This window comes from Pinus tabuliformis, chromosome 4_1 (assembly GCF_031772625.1).
Source record: "Pinus tabuliformis cultivar Carrire ecotype Pingquan chromosome 4_1, CPIR1, whole genome shotgun sequence".
Classification (NCBI taxonomy): domain Eukaryota; kingdom Viridiplantae; phylum Streptophyta; class Pinopsida; order Pinales; family Pinaceae; genus Pinus; species Pinus tabuliformis.
The window spans coordinates 29,523,515-29,536,135 of record NC_142303.1 but is presented as its reverse complement, the minus strand read 5'-3'; positions in this window follow the sequence as shown (position 1 = coordinate 29,536,135).

The following is a 12,621-nucleotide window of genomic DNA, read 5'->3' as shown; positions in this document are numbered from 1 at the left end:
ATATATATATATATATCAATTAGACGAACCCAATAGCGTGCCTAACATGTAGCTACTAGTAAACCTCTAAGGGTCCTCTTTCCTGTAAACCAAATCACAAGGAAGGGGATTTGAATCTTGGATCTCTGTTTTCTCAAGACTCACATTACTTCAATCACCAATTAAACTACCACTTAAACTTATTTAAATATATTTTTAATAAAATATGATTAATATTTTCAAAATATATAACACAAAACAACATATAATTTAAATTGCTAGTAAAAAATTATAATTATATATATATTTTTAAATAAATTTAACAATTTAAATATATATATATATTTAATTTGAAATAGCCTTCGCAATAAAATATATTCTTTTATATATTTTTTAAATTGCATTCTTATATTTCTTTTGGAAAATTATAGATTTGAACTTAGAAATAAAACATGTATAGAGGTAAACTTAATATAAGTAATTTATTATCTTTATATTTACAATTTTAAACATGTATAATAAAATATTACATATAATATGAATTATTGATTTGGAAAGTTTTATTTTCTTTAATAAATATTTGAAAGTGTACAAAATATATTTCATCTTAAGTAAATTTAAAAATAAAGAATATATATTTTTATATTTGAATTTAAAAATAAAATATGTAAAATGATAAATTTATAAATAATTTATAATTTTTATATTTATAAAAATAATTAATTTAATAATTTTTTTAATATCAAAATGTACATCTAATTTTTTATATATATAAAATTTAATAAACTTTTTAATATTAAAAATTCTTATTATATAGTTTTTAATAATTTGTAAAAGACCACATAAAAAATGGGTAGATTGAAAGGGATACCTTGAACGACCATAGTGGGATGATGAATCTCATTTGCATGAGATTGACATGACATATATTCACGGGTTGAGAAAGTCATATATACCCTTTATGCAGTGACTTGTTTAATGCAAAGGATAAATCTTATTAATTAGTTGAAAATGCATTTATAAGCCCAATAATGCTATTAAATTAGTTAATAGATCCTAGTAGATCTTATTAAATTGATTGTTACTTAATATTAAGATAACATTTATAAGCCCAATAATGCTATTAAATTAGTTAATAGATCCTAATAGATCTTATTAAATTAATTGTTGCTTAATATTAAGATAATAATTGTTTTCTAGTATTTTATAAAAGAGTTGAATGTGGAAGCACCCCTCATGTGGGATGGGGCCATGACTTAAAGTTTGATAGAGATTTTTCATAGACAAATGGACAAAGGCACATATTAAGAGGTCCACTCAAAGTACACAAACAAAAATAAATCAAATGTTATAATATATTCATTTTACACCATTAAATATTACATAAATATTAATTCAATGTGAATGGTGGTTGGAAACATTTTATAATAAATTATTTATTAGAAATAAAAGTTTCAAACGCAAAATTGATGAGCGCTCCCAATAGGTAAACCATTAGAAGATTAGTGGTCAATTAATGCACCCATACAAAATTCATGGGCACACATTCACACATGATGTGTTCCAACATTTAGTATGTTCATATCAACTTCATTGTCTCACATAATAACTTATGTATACAAAGTGGTCATTTTCAAAGTGGTCAAGCAAATCAGTAATGTAGGTCTTTTGATCTATCTTGGAATTATCAAAGAAATTATATTTAATTGTGAAGGCCATTTGGATTATCTTAGCTTATTTTTTAATAAATTGTGCACGGTTAGTGGTTCGAGTTTGTTAGTGAATTTTATTCATAGATGTAACTTTTTTGCCCATAGATTTTTGATTTTTAATAAATAATAAGTTTTATTCATGGTATATTCTATACACATTTTTAATATTTAAAATTTAATTATAATAATTTTTTTTAGGTTTATTTCATAACTTGGTATTCCATTAACAACATTATCCAATGCAAGTTTAAAGCCTATCAGGTTGGTAATATCAATCACAAAATTACATTTTCTCATTTCAATTTTAAGTATAATTTTTAATGGTATAATTTTAATAATTTTTGAGACCATAGTTATAACAACAACGAACTTTGTTTCCATCTCAACAAAATGTCAATTAACAATCATTTAAGGAATCACAAATGTTTACCTAATCAACATTATAATCAAATAATAGATCTATCTAACTAATATATAGTTTTGAGATGGGAAATTATGCAACCTATAAATTCAGTTATATGGATTGCATTAACATTAACCTTCACTTCAAAAAAACACTAATAAATATTTTACCCTCACTAGTTATTGACCAATTAGAAGAAAGCAAAATACTTGATTTAGAACCCAAAATCCAGGAACAAAAGAAATAACCTTCTTTTATGAGCATCCCATAAGAAAAAATCACCTTATCTAGAGAAGCTTGTATAGAAACATACACTCAATTTGAATATGATCTCTTAGGAGAACTAAAGAACCCATTTTTCAATATCCCACTACTTTAAGCAACAAAAGATGTGCTCATCTTCAACAAGATCATTAGGAAAGTACACATGAAGAAACCTGAGAGAAAGAAGAAGGATCATGACACTATCAGTGTTGTAGGATAGCTTGCTAATATAATATTAGTGAATATTTTTACTCTTAAATACACTAAAGCAGGTAAACCTATAGTAGATGCGTACAAATCCAAATGCTTGATCCAAATTAACATGATAGATTTCATAGTTGTAATAAAATAGGACCAAGGAGACTACACAAATTATGTTTAAGGGAACAATTGAGACATACACCTATTATTCTTCAATTAGTGGATAGGTTTACGATCATTCTTGAAAAACTATTAAAAGATGTAATTTTCCTAGCAGACTCCTAGGAATATCCAACATACTTGATAACATTGCAAACTAAAGCTAAACTTAGTGGATACCCCTTAATTCTTGGTAGACTTTGGTTAGTAGCAAAATATGCATATATTAGTTGAAAAGTAGGGAACATGAAAATTGTTAAGGGGCAATTCAAAAGAAGCCAACTCTTTATCCAAATACTAAGCCCTTCATAGAAGTTAAAATTACATTATATGTAGGGCAAGAGGAAGATGAAAAACTTTTAGTGTCACTAGAGAACCCATTGTAAGCATTGGTAATGCTTTGGCTTTAAAAGAAGTTGATGAAGATACAATGATTTCAAACCTCATGCAAAATCAATAGCAACAAATTATTCAAGTTAAGGAATATTGTTGGAGAAGCCAGTTGGTTTAGTTGACTAAACCCACAAGTCTAGATAACTAACTAGACTCTATGTAAGTCAAGTCAACCTTCTAGTCAAATTGCCCTGCTAGTCAGATTGGCCAATCAAGTTAGTTTGAACAATTAATCTATTGTAATTGCTAATAATCTAGAATAAATATGAATGTATAGGATGAGAACGTGCTTCGTTATTATTGTGGATTAATATAAAGGTGCTTTTGTTGGTCTACCACTTTGTTCTCTTCTATTCTCTCTTTAATTTGTGTGGCATGTAGATATTTATTTAGTATCTACTTGGTGTATGTATTTGATGTTAACCAATGCCTATAATTCACTACATCACATCATTAGTTCTATTTCCAGGACTTGAACCTGGGTCTCTCAAGTAAGAGCCGAGTATCATAACTAACTCGACCATAATGGAAGTCATTAGAAGCACATGTACAATACTCAATCAAATAATATAATACATTTGATCAACATCTACAGAGACTAGGCCACCCAATCCATAAGACAACATTTGGTTCAAGAGCCTTCACCTCCTTAATTGAAATATCAATCTTTTAGCTGAGTGTTTCAAAATATGTGTTGGGTATGTGTTATATTCTTTGCACTACTATTCTCATGCATTCTAGATTGCATTAGGTGTAGCGGGGAGGTCACAATGGGGTGGAAGCACTCCCTGCTCAAGGGGTTTGGGGGAAACAACTTCAATATTTTTTTTGGATAGTTTTTTATATTAGTTTTTGACAATTTTTAGCACACAGTTTTCACCTTTAGCGTTTTTGTGGTGCATGGTGGTTTTTCCCATGGTTCTGTAGTTTTTGTTAAGGAACTTATGGTTTTACTCCAATCCATTTTAAATGGATTGGTGGTTTATGGATGCCACAAGATATTGAAAAAATCTTGTTGGTTTTCCTGGTTTAGGTTTCTAGCATAAAAATTTGTGTTAATATGTGTTTGTCATTGCATCATTTATGGTTTATTAAGAATCTATTTGAAACAATTAATTCTATAGGGTTAAAACCTAGAATATGCCCACAAGTACATCTTATTCAGTCAGCCACAATAGAAGAAGAAGTTGTGGGATCTAATTGGTTTCCTATATAATGAGAAAGAAGAGGGACCAAACCTATGGATCAAGATGTGCCTCTACACACTTGGATAGTAAATTAACCAGCTCCTTCTACACTAGCATCAAATCTATTAGAGAAAGGGTCAGACTCTTTGAGAACAATAATCTCTCTGAGCATCATTCATTAATAATATATTCTTTTCTTGTATTTTTATTTACAATCTTGTATATGTAAAATCTATAAATCTCCCCTTCTTCAGGACGAAGAAGGAACTAAGGGCGAGGGAAATATTGAAGGATCTAGTCAACTTCGTTGACTAATCCCACAAGTTGAGATAAATGACTAAACTCTATAAGTCGATATGTAAGTTGGTTTGACCTTCTCATCGAATTGACCCATGAGTCGGGTTTCCCAACCAAGTTATCTTAGACATTTAATTTGTTGTAACTGTCAAGATTCTAGTATAAATATGAATCTATCAAAATGCGAATGTACTTAATGATTATTGTGGATTAATACAAAGGTGATTTTATTTTCTACCACTAATTTTGTTCTCGTCTACCCTCTCTTTCATTCGTTGCATGTATATCTTAGTATTTGCTTGGTGTATAAATCTACTAGTAAACAATGCATACAATTCACTAGATTACAACAAATAATTTGATGAATGACATGGTGAAGAACATCCAAATACATCAATAACTATTAAAACATACTTGGAAAGTCATTTAATATTGAAACAAAACAACCATTGAACGCAAAAATTGAAATACATCATAAAAACCATTTTAAAATTAGTAGTAAGCTAGACTTTGTTCAATAATAAGAGATAATAAAGATTCTATAAGCTCATAGTTTTACATTTACTTGGGACTATGAATAGATGAAAGGAATTAATCTAGTGAATTAAAAACATCATATTTACATAAGAGATGATTCCTTACTATTTAGATAACCAAAGAGGAGGATGAACCTAATGCTTAAGGACATAGTCAAAGCCTAATTAAAAAACTATTGAATGGTTGTCTTTATACCCTATCTTAAATACTAAATAGTTATATCCTTTTGTAATTGTTCCTAATAAATGAGGTAAATGGAGAGTCCGTGTGGACTATAGGGAGCTCAAAAAATATACTAGAGAAGACCGCTTTCCTTTACCGTTTATTAACCAAGTCTTAGATGCATTATCTAGGAATTCATACTTCTCTTCTTCATGGATTTAGTGGAAATAACCAAATTTAAATCAATCTAGAGGATTAAGACAAAACAAAATTTATATGCCCTTATGATACATTCGCTTATAAAGTTATCCCATTTATATTATCTAATGCATGTTATTTTTCAACATGTAGATTTAAACATATATTTAGATTTGGTGCATGAATCATAATGTTGAAATATATAAGGATAATTTTACTATTCATGGAAATAATATTCAAGAAGCCTTAATCAATCTAAAAAAATATCCTAAAATTCTCTAAGATATAAACTTATTTTTGAGTTGTAATGTATGGATATCAGGTTCTAGGTTGTGTTATTGTAAAGTACCAATTTAAATGTGGAAAGTGCAGCATGACATATATTCTATTCCAATTCTCACAATAACAAGTCACCCCTAAGTCAGGGCTATGATTCCACAAGGATTGGCAAGCTCCTAGTTGTGTCTATATTCCACTCACACAACTAAATACCTAGTAAAAACATAGTGACATGACTCCTACAATAATTCCAACTGCCCAAATCAATTCCCCATCAACTTGCACAAACCAAACTATGAGCTTTCCTTCTCTACACCATATTCCCTCATCCAATTTACATCCCCTTCAGGGCTCCTACACAAAATAAACCATGAATCTTAGCTAGGGGTTTCATGAAATCCAATTATTACCAAGGGGTATTCACTCAATGAACCTATGATATAACATGTGCATTCATGGAATATTAAAAATATCCTTACTTCACTAGATATTGATAAATACCTCCTAAAATCCTTTGTTGACCTCCCAGTATCCCAATACACATTTCTAATAGAAAACCCATGATTTATACTACATACCCATTTTTCTACCTCCCAGTACCTATAAACCCCGTAGTACCCTGCATGTCTTCCCCTAATGCCCACAATATATTAACTATTTTTCACAATTTTAAAATTCCATTTATTAATTAACATGAAAAGATATTGGTCAACAAGGTGAAGCCCTTATGATTGTTACAATACAACTCACAACAACCTTTACATAAGATCTCAGGTGGTTTCTCAATGAAAACTACTAATAGAAATACCATCCTAGATATTAACATAATTACTGGCTTCAGTAAGCTATCCTTAACACACAAACATGGCTTCCCTACTCATCCCAAAACCAAACTCCATTTTCTCCCACTTCTTAATGTTTGCATAACTGCCCACCCATTTTAGTTGAATTTTCCTTTCCTTCTCTTCCCATGATTTCTTGACTCTCACTCTTTGCAAAGATTATTGTATTCATCCCATTATATCATAAATAAGTGATATGATTCTGTCACCCACCTCTCAAACAAGTATTCATATCCCTAGGCTTCAATAACTAGTTGATGTGACTCTTTTACTAGCCTCACAAATTCACTCTATGATTGGATTTCAATAAGTTATATGGGGTTATATGGTAAAGAAAAATTACTTAGCAAAATGACATGGGATTCTAGCCATGTGGGATTTCCTCTTTGGACCCTATCCTTAAACCCCCCCTTTTGTGGAATCAAAGCCCCCATGTGACTTTGTGATTATTTGTCTTACATTTGATGATGTATTTCATTTTTTTTGTTCCCATTCATAATGATGGTATACTAGTATGACCTCCAAATTACTCCTTTAAATATAAATTCTACATGCTAATGGTTGTATTATTCATCTCATGCACCCTCCTATTGAGTGCATCAACCACCTTGTATGTCATATTTGCTAAGGAATTACAAATATCTAGTTTGTTTGGAATTTATTATTGGTTTCTCAAACAAATATTTTAAACCATTTTGGTCTACCCTCAACTCAAAATTTTCCCAATAAGATAATGTCTCCACATTTTTAGTGCATGCACAATAGCTGCAAGCTCCAAATCATGGGTTAAATAATTCCTTTCACTCTCTTTGAGCTTCCTTCATTCATAGTAAATGACATATCCATTTTGTATAAGGAGTCCACCAAGTCCTTCCTTACATGCATCTATTCTCATTTGGGTATGCAATATTTAAAATAATTTCATTGGTTAGTTAATATTTTAACTACTAAATATTCTCTTTACAATTTGTAGTCTGCTAAAAATTTACCCGTTTCTTTTGCAATGAGGTAATTAGATGTGCAATCATGGATAAAACTTCAATGAATCTCCTATAGTAACCATCAAACCCCATAAAAGATCCAATGTTTGAAATGTTTTTTAATGTTGACCATTCTTTGATTGCCTTAATCTTTTCTGGGTCCATTACCATGCCATATTTTGAGACAATGTGGCCCAAATAGTGAATTTTTCTTTGATAAAAAGTGCACTTGCTAAAATTAACATACAATTGGTGCTTTCTCAACACTTGTAGCACCATGAAAAGATGTTTCTCATGCTCCTATTATATGTTAGAGTGGATAAAATACCATCCAAGAAGACATTACAAATTTGTCTAGGTAATTTATGAACACTCCATTCATTAGACATATAAAAGTAGTTGGCACATTTGTCAATCCAAATAGCACCACCACAGACTCATAATGACCATACTTTATCTGAAAGGATGTCTTGCTAATATTTTATTCACTAATTCTCATTTGATGGTAACTTAATGCCAATCTTGGAAAATATGTTTGTTCCTTTCAACTAATCAAAAGGTCATTAATACTTGGAAAAGGGTACTTATTCTTTACCATAACCTTGTTATGCTCTAAATACTCAAAATATCACAATAAACTAGATATAAACACTATGTACACTAATGTGAACATGGAACACAACTTCAAGATAGCTAAGAGAGATAATTTACACAATAAATCCTTAAGTAGTAGGATAAAATCCTACAAATACCCCAATATATTCATACATTCAAATCAAATGTCTTCAATAATGACTACAGGATTTGCATATATATCTATTCACACATTGCACATGTGGCCCCTTTATTACTAGGTCAACCCTATTACCTATACGTTTACACATTATATGTACATATAACCCCGTATACCTGACCCTTGGGGTCATATGATATACATTTAATTCCATATATTCCCCCCTTGGGTAATATCATAATAACCTCATTCAAAACACTTTGTCCTCAAAGATTTGTAATAAAGGGTGTTACATGTGTTGAAACCAAATAATGGGATTCCCTTATGTTTGTACATTATTCTTTCCATTGATGATTATCCGTCCATCCAAACCCAATTCTTTTGTCTTAATCCTAGATGGATGGTTTTTACATAATTTTATTCCTTTGATTCCATGTATAGTTGTTGTGACTTCTCTAATTGGTTGTAGTTGTTGGTCTTTGATAATATCTTGTTGAATAATGGTTTTGTGATGTTTTATTCCATGAATATTGATGAATATTGCATCTTATTCCTTGATAATGCTAATATTGATCTTATTGTCTTCCTTGGAATCTCTCCTAGTAATGAGGGTGTTGATATGGTTTTACATTTGATGGTTTTCCTTCACTCTGCACACTCATTTCATCCATCTTATTTTAAAAAACGATGGCATCCTCTATCCTCTTTTTCTAGTATTTGATTTCTTTATCCTTGGAATAATACCATCATATGTGACATGTATATACTTTAGATGGAGTTAAACTTCCTCAATAATCTCTTCATGAACTTCTTGAATCTTGTCTTCTTTTTCTTTTTGAGGCTCCAATGTGACCCCATATCAAATTTTGATGTCCTTCTTCAATTTCATATTTTATTTCTGATTTTACCTCATTATTTTTTATGGATTCCTCAACTTTCTTGAAAACTTCATCTTCAAGTCTCTTGGTGGTAACTTCATCTAAGGTCCTTGCTTTTTCTTGATTTTGACATCTTTCCATTTTTACTCTCAATCTTGAGCCCATCCAATAGTTTTTTCACTGTGGTTTTTTAATGTATGCATTTTTTCATATTTCTTTCTCAATTCTTCCCTTGACTCATCCATTTTCCAATATCCCTTACTACTCTTTCGTTTTTTTAATTGATGAATCTCCTTAATAAATGCTTCATTAAGGTTCTATATCTTAGATAGCTCATCACATTTCTTCTTGATCTCTTATTTTTCTTCCTTTAACTAGTCTTTGATTTTATACATTGTCTTACTTTTAATCTCTAATCCATTTATTTGAGAAGACTTTTTTTTTAGATTTCTTTCATGTGTTATTTCATCTAGTATCCTTGTCAATACTCCTCCACCCCTCATAATTTTCACCATTATTTTATCCAAAAGGAGTTTGAATAAATTCATATACCATCATCAACCATTTTGCAAAATTGATTGCATCTTTATCTTTAATTTTGATAAAGAAGAAGAGAATCAAGAATGGAGATTGGGAATTATTGTTAGATTCAAAGTTCAAGGGTTTTAGATGAAAATTTCGCATCCACTAGCTTGGACCCTACTAGATTTACATTATGTATAACAACGGGGCCATCAATATTTGTACTATTGATGAGGAAATAACTCCATGTTGGCATTATGATGCATGTGTTGCACTTGATGGCAACCAACTCATAGAAGATCAACTCACTTATATATATCTAGATGAATCTACGGAAAAGATATCAGATGTGACAAAACACATAGGATGCAGGATAGCTCAAAGGAATTAGATGACAATTCTCAGATGATAAATTATAGTGCAACAAAGTTCACGCACTTTCATGAAGATAAAAGTTTCTTTCATGTAGAGGAAAGTTCACGCACTTTCATGAAGATAAAAGTTTCTTTCATGTAGAGAAAAGTTCATGCACTTTCATGAAGATAAAAGTTTCTTTCATGTAGAGAAAAGTTCACGCACTTTCATGAAGATAAAAGTTTCTTTCATGTAGAGAAAAGTTCACGCACTTTCATGAAGATAAAAGTTTCTTTCATGTAGAGAAAAGTTCACGCACTTTCATGCAGAGAAAAGTTTCTTTCATGTAGAGAAAAGTTCACGCACTTTCATGCAGAGAAAAGTTTCTTTCATATAGAGAAAAGTTCACGCACTTTCATGCAGAGAAAAGTTCCCTTCATGCAAGAAAAAAGTTCACACACTTTCATGGTTGGTTCATGGTATTAGTCCGACAATTTTTGATCCTATGGTTTTGGTCTGTGGTATTGCATCCAAAAGTGTTGATCTCACGCACTTTCATGGTTGGTTCATGGTATTAGTCCGACAGTTTTTGATCCTATGGTTTTGGTCCGTGGTATTGCATCCAAAAGTGTTGATCCCAAGTATTGGGTCCGTGGTATTGTGTTATTATGGTTTTGGACCGTGGTATTGTGAAAGGCCTAAGACTATAAAAGAGGAAGGAGATCATTTGGCAAAGAATCAATCTGAATGAATTGAATATCTAATAAGTGCTAGATCTGAAATATTTGTGATTGGGGTTATGGTGCAGATCTGGATCTGAATGAGGGAGGAACCTTAGCGCATAAAGAAGGATAAGTTCTATTGATGGGTCATAATATTTAAGCTTGAATAATAGTATCTTTGTATGATTTTGATCTGTTATATGAGGCGCATGCTTGATCTATAAATCTGACAATCTGGGTTAATTAGTGTCTGAATATTTGAAAGAATGAATTATCCTTTATAGATTTGTACGTAGGTTCAGTGAAGTGAAAGAGCATATACATGTTGGTTCAGTGAATGAAAACAGTGTATATGCAGGTTGGTCCAAACACAGGAGCGTATGCACATAGGTTTCAGATATATTTGATGATTGATTGATGTTCATGGATCCAGTCTGAAAATTTATGAAACGAGGTCCCTGGAAGAAAGAGAAGGTTGTAGCCTTCAGTAGGCCAGCACCTACGTACTAGTATCTTGGCTAGTACAAGAGATAAGGGGGTTGTAGCTCCCTTCCAGGAGAAGCTGGAGAACGCAAGAGGGTTGTAGCTCTATGCAGGTTGCAGCCTGCGTACTGGTAAAGGACTGCGCCAGTACATTGTAAAAAGAAGTTTCTAATTAAAAGAAGATAGAGACGAATTGCAGCATGTGGTTTTCACCCACATTGGGTTTCCACCTTATATCTTGTGTTCTTGTGTGTGTGATAGTCTTCAGATCTGTTTTACTGTCTCTGGTTACTAGTTATTTGATTCTGATACACAGATTAATAATCAAATTCTGAAAGATAAAGTAAATTATAAGTTTGCATTGTATACACGGGTTTCCTTCTACATAAGTTGCGTATATACACGGTTTTAATTAATTGAAGTAGCATATATTATCTAGATTTGAAAAAGGGAATATTTGACTTGATAATACTGATTCACACCCCTCTCAGTATTATTTCCAACACTCCATTGATGGAAAATGGACACTAGCTTGGTGGAAAATTTTCAACAATGTCATGTAGCAGGTTTTCCCCTCATATTGGAAAACTAATCTACCAATACCTATTTGTAAGAATGGTGATGTCAATAATCCCTCCAATTATAGGAGCATAATGATAAACCATTTTTTTACAAATTTATTAAATTGGAAGTATGCTAGAAAATAAAATTAGCAAGTGGGAAGAAGAGAGAGAAAAACATGCAAAAGGGAAAGTCAAACCTAAACATTCACGATTGATCACAGTGTAAATTTAAGGCACATCATTGAAAAAATCTAGGAGAAAAAGGAGGAAGCCTTACAGTTGCTTTGTTGATTTCAAAAAATATTTTGACACAATCCCTAGGGATAAGACTTGGCACAGAATGGAGGAAGTTGGGGTTCCTAAGCAGATTAGAGCAGTTGTTCATAGGATGTATGAGGAGGTGAAAGTAAAAATCAGAACTTCAACTGACATCTCCAAATGTTTTAGGAGTGATATTAGGGTCAAGAAAGGGTTCCCATTGTCCCCTACCATTTTTGGTTTATATATTGACAAACTTGAAGAATGGTTAAATTCACAAGGTGGTGATGGTGTTCATTTGGGCGAGTTTGTTACAAGGATTCTTTTGTGTGCCAATGACATTATTCTGATCTAAAGTCACTCTTGGATTGCAAGAGCACTTACATCCCCTTGAGCATTTTCGTAGAAGGGTGGGGACGCAAGTCAATATTAGCAAGATGAAAGTGGTAGTTTTCTCTAAAAAAAAGAAAACATGGCCAACATAATTTATATTTTGAAGGCAACACACTTGAACA